This window comes from Vulpes lagopus, chromosome 7, assembly GCF_018345385.1.
Source record: "Vulpes lagopus strain Blue_001 chromosome 7, ASM1834538v1, whole genome shotgun sequence".
In the NCBI taxonomy this organism is placed as follows: domain Eukaryota; kingdom Metazoa; phylum Chordata; class Mammalia; order Carnivora; family Canidae; genus Vulpes; species Vulpes lagopus.
The window spans coordinates 15700152-15713409 of record NC_054830.1 but is presented as its reverse complement, the minus strand read 5'-3'; positions in this window follow the sequence as shown (position 1 = coordinate 15713409).

Below are 13258 nucleotides of genomic sequence, written 5' to 3'. Positions count from 1 at the left end.
TGTATCTGGGAAACACCTGCCACCCCGTCAAGACATGGAACATTTGCATCCCCCCCCCCCAAGAGATTCCTTGAGCTCCTTTGCTGTCCGTCCCTCCCTCTGCCCCCAACTCCAGGCAACCACATCTTTCCAGTTCTTGAGATCAGTTTCTCTGCCGCCCACTGCCTGAGCATTAAGCCAATACTACATATTTTAGGTTTTTGTACAGCACCACTTCAAGGTACCCATTTCTACATCAGTTAGGAAAATGTTAGTTACTCACAAACTACAAAATGCACAATGAGCTTAAACATGCATTTCTTGATCATGTATAGCTAGTCAAGATCACTGATCGGTGGCAGTCTGCCTCCAATCCTTATTTCAGGGAGTGAGGCACCTTATGTATGGTGAGTCTGATATCGCTAAAGATCAAAATGTATACAGCTGCCTCACCCAAGAGGTAGGGGAAAGAGTATGAAAGTGTTTTGTGAGCAGGCCCAGAAATTGCTCACATCATATTTGTACCAATTCCACAGGCTAGAACTCTGATTATGACCACACAAAAATGCAAGAGAGGCTCGACAGGTAGTCTCTTGGTGTACCCAGCAATTATTAACATTCGCAGGTATGCATAGAGCTCTCGGAAGCTGAAAAGACAGCTAGGAAGTGGAAGGAGCAAGAAACACTGCCATATGATGTCACAGCAACAACCACAAAATAACACACAATGAGAACAATGATCATCTTTTGAACAGTCTCATGCCAAAGGTTTACCATGGCTTGTCAGGTTATCATCACGATTTATAGGTGTCCAAATTACAGGTGATGATGAAAGCAATGTGAGATTACATGACCCACCGTGGCCGCACAGCCATCCAACATGCCTCGATCCTTCTGGACTCCTAAATGCTCTGCTGTTAGCATGGAGAAGAACAAATTGACAGCATTTTCACACTCCCATGGGAGCTATGGAATAGCAGAAGATTTCAAAATAACCCAAACCATCAAGATTACCAAGATTCCATTGTTGTTCAAAGATTCTAGAAGGATTCTAGACTCTAGAAAAAGCTTCCCACAACTTAGACCCCAGAGCAGATGGTCAAGAAGACGAATGCACCACCGATCGATCCAAGGGTGCGGTCAACTCAACCCAAGAGGTGGCGAGAGTTATTCTCTCCTTATAGTCTTCTCTGCACTCTCTCTGCATTCTAAGGAGAATGAATCACAAAGAAAGTTCTTAATGAGATGATGGGGGCGAGGAGGGCACAAATTTTTTTAATTTGACAGAGGAGAAATTTCTGTAGGTAAGAGAAGGATTGAGTGGCATGGGGAGGGTGTGTGACATGAGGTCTGGGAAGAGAGATGTGACTGTCACCAGGCTGTGCAGGGCCAAAAGGGAATACACTCAGCAATGGGACAGCAAATGAGAAAGAGTTTGGGATAAAGAAGGTAGAAAGTACAGAAGGGATGGATTGCTGAGCAGTGTGGGATATAACCGTCCTCTATCAGTCAGAGTTGGCCATGAAGAAAGGCTTCTGTAGGTAACTTTGGCCAGAAAGGGAATTAATATAGGATTTCAACTCCTCCGCAACCAGAAAAAAAATTTTTAGTGCCCACTGAACATTTCCCAATATAAACCACATCCAGGGCCTCAAATTTTTTTCAAAAGCTGGGAATTCTACAGAATTCCCATTCTCAGACCAAAATGGAATCAGCTAAAAATGAATCACAGAGAGATAACAGGAACGTTTCTAAATACTTGAATTTAAAAACACACTTCGAAACAAATAATCCATGAGTCAACAAGGAAGTCTCAAAGGAAATTTTTAAAAAATACATAGAACTAGGTGAAAACAAAAATATAACCAGTCAACATCGGTGGGAGGTAGCTAAGGTGGCTCTGAGAAGCCAACAGACAACACGAAATGGTTATGTTAGAAGAGTGTCAAATCAGTAATCTATTTCCTTCTCAAGAAACTAGAAAAAGGGCAAAATAAACCCAAGTAAGCAGGAAGAAGTACAAATCAATAAAACTGAAAACAGAAACAACACACAAAATCAATGCAACAAAAATCTGTTTTTCCCCCCAAAATCATTAAAAATGGTGAACCTCTAGCAAGACATAAAAGAGAGAAACAGAGACAGAGAGAGAAAGCAACCAATCACCAATCCATGTCAGGATTGAAGCAGGCAATATCACTACAGATTCTTCAGCCAAAAAAGGGGTCATGAGAAAATACTATGAACAACATCATGCTCATAAATGGAAAATCTTACAAGAAATGAGCCCATTTGCAGAATAGTAACACAGAGAAAGCATCTGACAAGATAGTTGACTATTCATGGTAAACAGTCTCAGTGAACTATGAATATTAACTTCCTTGACGTGATAAACGGCAACTACAGAGAGCCAGTGACTGCATCAAATTTGCGGGTGAGAGACTGAGTGCTTTCCTCTAGGATCAGGAAGGAGGCAAGATGTCCATTCTCACCACTCCTCCCGAACCATAGATCCTAGACAGCGATAAGGAAGAAAAGGAAATGAGAGACATGCCAATTGAAAAGGAGGAGATAAAATTGAGTCCCTGTTGGAGGATGACACAGTCATCTGTGGAGAAAATCCTGAAGAATCTACAAAAGAACTCAGAACTAATAACTGAATTTAGCTAGGTTGCCAAGGGAAAGAAAAACCCAATGAAGAAAAATCAATCACATTTTTATATATTAATGAACCCTTGGAAACCAAAATTGAAAACACAATTACACTTACAATTGCTCCTAAAGGCTTTTAGATTATACTTAAGTATCATTCTAACAATACATTTGCAGAACTCAATGCTGGAAACTGCAAAATGCTGGCGAAATAAGCCAAAGACCAAAATAAAAGGAGGGAGACAGACTATGTTCATGGGTTGGGAAACTCAACATAGTAAAGAGGTCAGTTTTCCCCCCAATTGATCTATATACATAAAACAATTTAGATTAAAATCCTGCCAAGATCTTTTTGTAGAGACATAGACAAGATGATTATTCTTACATTTGTATGGAAAGTCACAAGACTTCAAATCTCTAAAAACAAGTTTTGAAAACAAGGGCAAACCAGAGGAGTCACTTTATCTAATTTCAGGATTTGGAATTTGAGATGTCGTACATACAAAGCTACAAGAATCCAGGCAGTGTGGTTTTGGCAGAAGGACAGACAGATAAATCAATGGAACAAAACACAAAATGTAGAACTGGACTCACAAAGATGTCCAACTGCTTTTTGACAAAGGCGCCATGACAGCCCTTCCAACAAATGGTGCTAAAGCCAGTAGATATCCATGGGCACCAAGAAAATATAAGCCTCAGCCTCAATCTCACATCTCACACAAAAATTAACTCAAATCAATCACAGCCTTATTTGTAAATGTAAAACTGGAAGACTCCAGAAGATGACAAAGGAGCAATCTTTGGCATCTGGGCCAAGGTCAAGCATTCCTACACTTGACACCCAAAGTGCCATCCATAAAAAGAAAAACGGATAAATTAGCTTTCATCCAAATGAAAACCTTTCCTCTGTGACTCTATTCAGCAGATGGAAATACACGCTACAGACTCAGAGAAAATATTTGTAAACAACATATCCAGCAAAATATTTGTATCTAAAAGGTACAGCACTCTTAAAACTCAAAAAGCAAAAATTCCAGTTAGAAAACGGGTAAAGACATAAATGGACACTTCCCTGGCAAGACATACAGAAGGCAAGTAAGCACATGAACACCTCTTCAGTATCATAGGACATTAGAAAAATGTAAATGAAAACTACCACGAGATAATACCACACACCTGTCAGAATGCCTGAAATAAAAGTGACAAAATCAAATGCTGGGTCACTCACACATTGCTGGTGTAGTTCTAAAATAATACAGCTACTCTGGAAAGGAGTTTGGCGGTTTCTTACAAAACTAGAACACGTGCTTACAGTATAACCCAGAAGTCACGTTCTGGGCAACTTATCTCAATTTAAAAAAAAAAAAAAAAAATCAAAGATTGTCAAGTTGAAATGCAGGATGCATCTAGTAAAATGCCTGAAGCACACTAATCTTAGAATTTTGCAGGTGTGTATACACCAATCAGGACGTTGCCAGAAGCCAGAACATTCCCTGACTGGGTAACTTCCAGTTAGTACCCAGGGAGGTAGTTACTATTTTATTTCCATCTCCACGGATTAGTTTTGACTGTTCTTGAACTCAATAGAAATGGAGTAGTATACAATAACAGCAGATTATTCTTTTATATTGTTGTGTAGCGTTTCATCATATGAATATATCACAATTTACCCATTTTAGGGGATCCCTGGGCGGCTCGGTGGTTTAGTGCCTGCCTTTGGCCCAGGGCATGATCCTGGAGTCCCAGGATCAAGTCCCACATCGGGCTTCTTGCATGGAGCCTGCTTCTCCCTCTGCCTGTGTCTCTGCTTCTCTCTCTGTGCCTCTCATGAATAAATAAATAAAATCTAAAAAAAAAAAATTTACCCATTTTATCGTTGAACAGGAATTTGGGATTTTCAGTTTGGGACTATTCTGAATAAAGCTACTAGCAACAGTCTTGTGCTTATCTTTTGGATTCATATGTAGTTCTTTCTCTTGGGTGTATAGCTTGCAGTAGCATTTTCGGGTCATAAAGAAACCATATGTTTTACTTCACATACTGCTAAATGGTCTCCTCAGTGGTTGTGTCGATTTATACTTTCGCCAGCGTGTGTGAGAGCTCCGGTTGACCCCACATTCTCGCCAACACCTGGTACTGACTGCTCCTAGGAATCCTTCCCTCCTTCCCTCCCTCTCTCTCTCCTTCTCCCCTTCCCTCCTTCCCTCCTTCCCTCCTTCCTTTCTTCTTCCCTTAGTCATCCTAGTGGGTATGTGCTGCTATCTCTAATCTATTTATCTAAAACTGTGGTTTTAATTTGCATTTCTCAAATGAGCAGTGATATCAAGTACATTTTCATATATGTGTTGGTTAACTGGATATCCTCTTCTGTGAAGTCTTTGGCCTATCTAAAAGAAAATTAGGTTATCATTTCCAAATTGACTGCTAGGAGTTTTTAATCTATTCTGTCTACAAGTCCCTCATCCAGGGGGGGTACCTCGGGCTATTTCTGGCTATGGGCACTCCTGCCCTTTCTACCCAGCTCCTGGCAACCCCCTGACGCTCATTCTAGTTGCAACAATGCCCAGGTTGAAGCTTCTGGACCCTGCGAGAGACACCAGCCATTCTCCCATACTTCTACCAGGGTCTCAGCCCTGGGCCAGCCCCTGCCTGGCCAGATTCTGGACCAGCCACAGGACACAAGTCTCTCCCACTTGTTGCTTCTCCCCTCAATTCTTCCTCAGGAGCAAGAAGATTTCTCACTCCCAGAACTGGGGCCAAATAAAAAGGGACAAGGAATTTATTTAAGCAGATGCCTGACAATGTTACTCTGGACCAAAGATGTCAAACTCCACCCTCACCTGTGGTCATGCACAGATAAAAGCCTCAACCTTAATGTGCAGGTCTGGATCTTGGCACCTCTTGTGCTGCAATTTAGTGCTAGGCATCATGGAAAACCCACGCAGAAGGACAGGGCATGGGGCCAGCTACTGAGAAGCTTTCAATCTAGTTGTAAAAAAAAGATGTAACACAGGCTCCATGAAATAATAAGATAGTGTGTGTTAGTCAATACATAAATAGGCTCAGAATCCAAGTTTTAAAACAACGCGTGCACAACCATAAGTGCTAATTTGGGCTGAGGCTGGAGGGGAAGTTTTTCGGGCACTTCCTTGAGATACTCTCTCCTTCCCCTTTTTGGCATGGAGGTGGGGGGGAAGGGAGTTCTTGGATAGTTTTTTTATACTCAGGAGGCACTCCACCCATGTTTGCTGCTTTGATTGAAGCTTGGGTTGAAGAAATAGAGAGCCACATAATTCCCACCAGCTGAACCAAGTGCCAGGCACGTAGTAAATCACATTTAATTCTTGCAATATTCTGAAGGAAGAGATATCAACATCCCCATTGTATAGATGGGGAGACTGAGGTTCAGACAAGTGGTAAAGAATATCACCCAAGATCATACAATTGGCATCTGATAGAGCCATAATTGGAACTGAAGGCTGGCATGCTGGGGTGCTCATTGCTTGCTGGGAGATGCTTAGACAGTAACATTGTCATTGATGCTTGCCCCTAACATTGTCATTGATGCTTGCCCCTGAGGCAAGGCAGGGGCAGTGTACAGTAGGAAAGTAGAACCCAAGCCCTGCAGAGCCAGTTCTCTGATGCAGCCCCAGGAAGCAAAGGGGCACCCTGGCTCTCTGCCGGCCTGGTGGCACCCTTCAAGGAGACAGCCTAAGGCTGTCTGGGTGGCTGGGCAGCAGCAAGAGAGAGACAAATGAGATAAGAGATAGCTACACAGCCAGGTGGGCAGCGCTTTTCCCTGTCACAACCCAGACTGGAGTGCTGCCTCACGTGCCCAACTGGGCTGGAAATACATCTGTCCCTGTAATGCCTCCATTTCTTTTCCTCTACCCTGCCCACCCAGGAATTCCGGAGACCACACTTTAGGGCCATGGCTAGGGAGCAGGGAGGCCGCGTTGATGGGGATCCATGGTAGTGGTGTGGCATGGGATCCTGCTTCTTCTGACCTCACCGTTCTGAAATAGGCATCCTACTGCCTGGACCTCAGGAAGATGTTCAATGTCAGGCCCTGGAGGAAGCCTGTGCCAGGGTCCGACTTACCCTCCAAAGGACTGGGTCATGGCGGGCCCTTCTAGCCAGAGCCATTGTCCTCTCTACATTTCAGTTTTTGTTTTTGTTTTTTTAAGATTTTATTTATTCATGAGAGACACACAGAAAGAGGCAGAGACACAGGCATAGGGAGAAGCAGGCTCCCTGTGGGGAGCCCAATGGGGTACTCGATCCCAGGACCCCAGGATCATGACCTGAGCCAAAGGCAGACACTCAACCACTGAGCCACCCAGGCACCCTCCTCTCTACTCCTGAATAACTCTGGGGAGGGCAGTCCCTTGGCTCTATCTCTGTCTCCCCTGGTAATTTCTTTAGACCCCCCAGTAGGCCATACTGACAGACTTCCTTCCTTGAGCTTCGAGGATTAGAGGTCTTTGTCCCTTCTCCCAGGATAGTCCCTCCCCAGTACTCTCTGTCACTAAAACTCATGAGAAATGGAAGCCCAGGGTAGAGAGGTGTAACTGGCCTCAAGTTCATCCAACCCGGAAGGCTCCCCAACAGCCATCTTTGTAAAGGCCTTTGAAGGGGCCTCTGAATCCTCTTTGCAGAGATCTCATGAAACAGGCACACCTGGAAGCATCAGAAAGAGGACAAGAGGGCAGACCGGGTGGCTCAGCGGTTTAGTGCCGCCTTTAGCCCAGGGCGTGATCCTGGAGACTCGATCCATGGATCGAGTCCCACATCGGGCTCCCTGCATGGAGCCTGCTTCTTCCTCTGCCTGTGTCTATGCTTTTCTCTCTCTCTGTGTCTTTCATGAATAAAGAAATAAAATCTTAACAAAAGAAAGAAAGAAAGAAAGAAAGAGGACAAGAGACTCAAAATGAGAATTAAAGATGAGAAAGTAGCACTGTCTGGACAGCAGTGAAGACGGGAGGGGAGGCCCCAGAGCTGGATGTGGAGGCCATGCTGGGGGGAGGGGCAGTCCCCTGATCAAGAGGTGGGGGGCACTCTGGTGGCACTTTGGGAAGGAAATGCTGCTACAGGACAAAGGAGGCAGGAAGTTGCTTCCCTTCATGGATCTTCCCCTTGGCCGCCCTCCATGCCCTTGAGGAGGCCTGGTCCACAAGGGCTGAAAGAACCGAAGATTCTCAAAGAAAAAACTTGAACGTGATCTCCAATGACAGGGAAACTGCCAGCTGGTGCTTGGGTAGGGGGGAGTCGGGGAGGGAAGCAAACACCAAAAATGAAGACCAGAAAACAGAACAAAATACCACCATCCCCTCCCCTGCAAAAACCCACAGAAGGGAAAGGAAGATGGGAGGGAGACCAGAAGTCCAGAAAAGGGAAGTATGAAGTGGGTACAAGAAGCCTGGCCCCAAGGCACAAGCTCCGGGCCATAGAACTTCCTTGCGCGTGCGTGTGTGTGTGTGTGTGTGTGTGTGTGTGTGTGTGTGTGTGAGAGAGAGAGACAGAGAGACAGAGAGACAGACAGAGAGACATGGGCCGGACATGGCATTCCTCACCCCCCTAAAGGTCAGAGAGCCTGCTCAGCAACATGGGTCTGGGCTGCTGAGTGGTGGGTGGGTGCATCTGGAATGGGAAGGAACCCCCTGCAATTAGGGAACTGGGCCCCAGCTCCGTGTGCAAAGGGCAGACGTTCAAATAAAAGCTCAATTCTGCCCAGACTGAAGGTCTGTATGCACTCAGATGCAGAATTTCTCATCAGGTCCCTCTGCCCTCACAAATGGAAGACTAAAGGGGGGCAAACACCTCCCCTGGTACATTCAGGGCCGTCGTTGCCCTGCGGTGGGGAGCCGGCCAACGTTCCACATCAGCTCTCCTGCAGGGAACGATGGAAAAGCCACTGATGTAGGTTCCCTGGTGTGAGGACCCTCCCTGTGGCCCAGTTCAAGCTGCCAACTGACGGCCACTGAAAGCGCAGCAGGGTAGCCAGAGTCGGCTGTGGGCTTCGGGGACCCGTCAGGACCGTGTTTACTGAGTATATACCTTGTGCTCAATGCTGAACGTGCACCGTTTTATTCACACGCTCAGTGTGCGGCTCAGAAAAATAGTTACCTTGCCCTGGTTCACTAACCACTAACGAGTGGAGCCAGGAACTTGGAAGGCCTTCACTGTGTCGGTGTGCCCCGCACCAGCGGTGGGGCCTCAGGAACGCGTACGCCGCACCGCACAGTGTGACGCCACACCAAAGAGCTTTCATGTACGTGGATTATTACTACCTACTGTCGCAGAAATCAAAACCGAGAACTTAAAAACATTTTCAGTGATTCACTGAAAGTAGCAGTGATGAAACTGTTACCTAACAACATAAACCATACTTTTAGGAAAATAATTATATTTTCCCAGATGAAAAAAAATGTCATTGGGAAGAGTGGCCGGATCCCCACAGCTGCTTCTGCCCGGGTCGGTTGTGATTGCTGTCGCTGAATGAAGTTTAAGGGCGAAACCCAGCCACCCACAGATACATATCCGGAAAAGGGGAGACATTAGGGACGCCTCAGGTCGGGTGGGTTTGGGAGATCCCTAGGGGTCCTTGGGGCCACATTTGGAGGACTGCCAGGCAGATAGATGGCAGTAGTACTTGGTACACAAGCCACGTGGTACAAAATAACATACAGTGAAAACTAAGGCCTCATCTCTCCCCTGGTCACCTGTTTCCCTCACCAGAGACCAGGAATATTAGCAGTTCACTGTGCTTCCTTCCAGAGACATGGCACCTGCAGCATCCACACCTCCCCGCTGGCAGTCCCTCCAGCCTGGGGTGTGTTTTGTACCAACACAGAAGTTTGCACAATATACCTTAACTAGTCCCCACAACACAGGGGACATCCTTGTAACCTTGTCTCCTGCCACACGTGTAAATCTTTGGAAGATAAATTCCTACAAGTGGAATTAGAACAAAAGATGCCCACGTTCCAATTCTGATAGACGTGGCCAAACAGCCCTCCATGGAGGAGGACCCAATTTCTACTCCCACCAGCAATGGGTAGGCATGATAGGCATGACTTTCCTCCTCAACCCCACCAACACAGCGTAAGGACCAGAGGCGGGGTCAGGACCCAGGGCGTCCCCACTAAGCCTCAGGCTGGGTCCCGGAAGTCGAGTCTATCTGGCAGCCCAGCTAGTGAGCTCCTTCTGTGCGACAAGCAGTCACTCAGTGTTGACCGAGCGTCTACACCCTGAGAGGCATCCTTCACCCATCTCCTGCCCCTGGCCACCTGACAGACTCCAGCTCATCTCTGTAGCCCAGACGAGGTGTGAATGTCTCTGCAGGATGTTTGGACTCCACCCACCTTCCTGTGCATCTCTTGAACCCTACACAGATATCCTGCTCGACCGTGACATTCTAGACCAGGGTGTCTTCACATCGTAATATGCAAACAAATCCCTGGGGGGATCTGGTGAAAATGCAGTTTCTCCCTGGGGGCCTCTAGTCTGCACTTCTGGATGTGTGTTCAGGTCTTGCCATCACACCCTAATCAGCAAGTGTCTGATTAGTCGAGTCTCAAACAGCAACGAGTCTCAAACTGCAGCATAAATGAGACGCACCAGAGGGCTTACAGCTTCCTGGGTGGAAACCCGGCTCCTGAAAACTCTGATTCAGCAGGTCCGGGATGGGGCCTGACAATCTTTCTTCTCAACCAGCTCCCACATGGTGCCGATGCTCCCGGCCCACAGACCTCCCCGCCAAGTTAGCACTAGTCCCAGGCCCTGCCTAACTCACCTGGGGCCCACAGCTGCCCAGGATCCGAGAGAGGCGGAGGGCACTGTAATGGGTGTGTGATGAATGAGGTGGGAGGGAATCCAGGGCCAGCTGGAGCCCACCATGGGGTTCAGCAAGAGGGGACACGTTCACACACCGCACTGCCTCCAGCTTAGATCTGAGGGATGGAGGGTATCGTCACCTTCTTCATTCCTCCCTGCCTCCTGACAGTGAGGTACCTCTCAGTTCTTGCGGGTGCTTAGCCCTGCGACCTGCTGTGGTCTGCTCAGCAGCTTCTGTAGCCGCGGCCACCCTCCCGTTGCTGGTTTGTTCTAAGCTCTCAAACCCTGCCCTCCAGCGTCTGCTTCCTGCCAAGCATCGCCCTGTGGCAGAAGAAGAGCAAGAAGGAGCTCTCCCTCGAGGGGCTGTCACCCAGGCACTGCCCTAGACGGCCAGGGAGGGGCTGCCCTGATCTTACTGGAGAGAAGCCACTTCTCTGGGGACTGTTTGTTTTTGTTTTTTTTTTTCAAAGAACTTGTCAGAGCTTCCTTCTTCCTATAAACTGACAAAAAGAAGAAGCAGCCCTGTCTTCTGTTAGATGTCACAGTGCCTGGAGGTGACCCCAGCAGCCCTCACTGGGCGGGGAGCAGAGGCTGGTCTGAGCATGTCAGAAAGATGGGTGGCGTGGCACCGTAGTGCCCCACACTGCCCACGGGTTACTGTGGCCCCTCCCGCAGGGCCATCATTCCTGCAGGAGGGTCCCAGGCTGGATGCTGGCATGGTTCCCTCCTACCGCCGTCAATTTTGTGGGTGTGTGTGCGGGACTATGACAATGGCCCATGGATTTAAGATGATGGCCAGCAAGGGCAGGAGGAGGCTGACGGTCTGGGGAAAGTACATACCCACAGTCCCGCTGGGGCTGGGGAACCAGTGGTGCTGAGTGGCAGGAGGGAGGAAAGATGGAAGTGGGGTCAGAAGCTGGGGTGCCAGGAACCGACGGTGTGATAGTGAGATCCGGGATTTAGGATCCCAGGGTGAGCAGCTGAGGGACATGGAAGACATAACTGTGGGGGATGGCCAGAGGGCTGCAGGACACCTGCACTTTGGTGGAGGATAACATATGGTTTCCAGGCCCTCCTGTCCTGGAGCACCCAGCCTCCTATAGTGTGACCCGATGGCTCTAGCTAAAATGATGCATCCCATCTCCTGACTCCTTGGTTGCAGCTGGGCTCTGTGACTTGCTTTCACTGACTGAATGCAGCTGAGGCGACATTAGGCGACCTCTGACACGATGCCTGAAGACACTGTGATCTCTGCTTATGTCCAGGACTCCCTCCACCCCTCCCCACCCCAAAGGCAATGAAGCTCGTGGGGCCAGCTCGAGGACAGGAGGCCACGTGGAATACTGGGGCACCCCAGTCAAGACCCAGCCCCTTTGCCAGATAGGGACACCCATGCAACCCACAGATTTATACCATGATGTCATTGTGATATTGAGCCCCTAAGTATGAGGGTGTCAGGCTGTAGACAGAGACGTGTAGATTGTGAAATCATTTAGAATGATTACAAGAGAATATTAGAGACTAATAACAAACCAGAGATAAGATCTAGGTTTGTGAGAAAAGAATAGTTTCTATTCTTTTTAATTTTTTTTGAGCTACTTTGAGTGGACTGCCTTGCTGTTCATTGTCAAAAGTATCCAACATACACAATTAAGTGTAAATAAAGGGACCTCCACCCCCTCCCTCACCCCCAGGAAAAACTTAAAACTCTCAGAGCTCCAGCATCTGCCCCTCTTAGATGACTTCCTGCTGCAGAAAGGGAAGGCTTCAAGGAGGAAGTGGCCTCTTGAATGGTCTAGGCAGTTTGAGAAGGGTCATGGATGTGCTCAACCCCCTCAGTGACACCAGGACATGACCCAGCACAATAGGGCAGCCAAGCAGACCAGAGGGGAGAAAAGATGCTGGACTTATTTCCTCTGGTTTGCCAGGCTGGGTTTGTACCATGCTGGAATGTGAGAGACAGATGGAGACTAAGGAGGAGAACTGCCACCTGGGAAGAAGAAATGTGGAGGGGGAGGGTGGTAGAAAGAGAGGCTAGGAAAGGAAATGAGACAAGGTGGAAGGGTCAGGTGGGGATGAAATGCAGTGGTGTGGAAGAGGCAAGGGTAGGCTGCTGCCTAGGAGCCACCCATGTCTCCCAAAGACCCTTTTGTCCATCTGTGGGCTACTCATCAGTCTGGCTTTGGTGTCCCGAAAGTGGCCTAGGGTCAGAAGCAACCTCTTTTATCAAGTAGCCAGACATTGTGGCCTGGAATGGGCAGCGGAGAGAGCTCCATGGTCATGGCACTGCCATCCTCCTGGAAATTTATTTACAGTATAGCACTTGAACCCGAAGGGTGAGCCTCAGTGAGAACCAGGCTCCACGCAGTCAAGGAGTCTGGCCTTGCCCTGTCTTGGCCAAACAGAGCATAAGATCTCTGGGATGTTGAGGTTGAGACAGGAAAGGAGCAGCAGAAATGGCTGAGTCAATATTAGATGTCATGGGTGAAACACAAAATGAAAGTGTGCAAGATGAAAGAGGCTCGGCAGGCTAGGTGAGGGGTTGACACAAATTAAGGGGGTGCCGAATGAAGGAATCAGAGGCCAGGGCAAAGTCAAGGTTAGAGTCTTGTGGTGTGCACCTTGCTGATTCTTCCATCCATCTCCACTACATCTATGGCTACAGCCACTGCCTGGAATGCCCAGCCCTGTGCGCTGGTGGAGAAGAATGTCCTGGGGAGGATACTCAGTGACACAAGCCATCGAGAAGCAGCCCTCACTCAGTGCTGGGCAGGTAGCGATTTGCTAGATA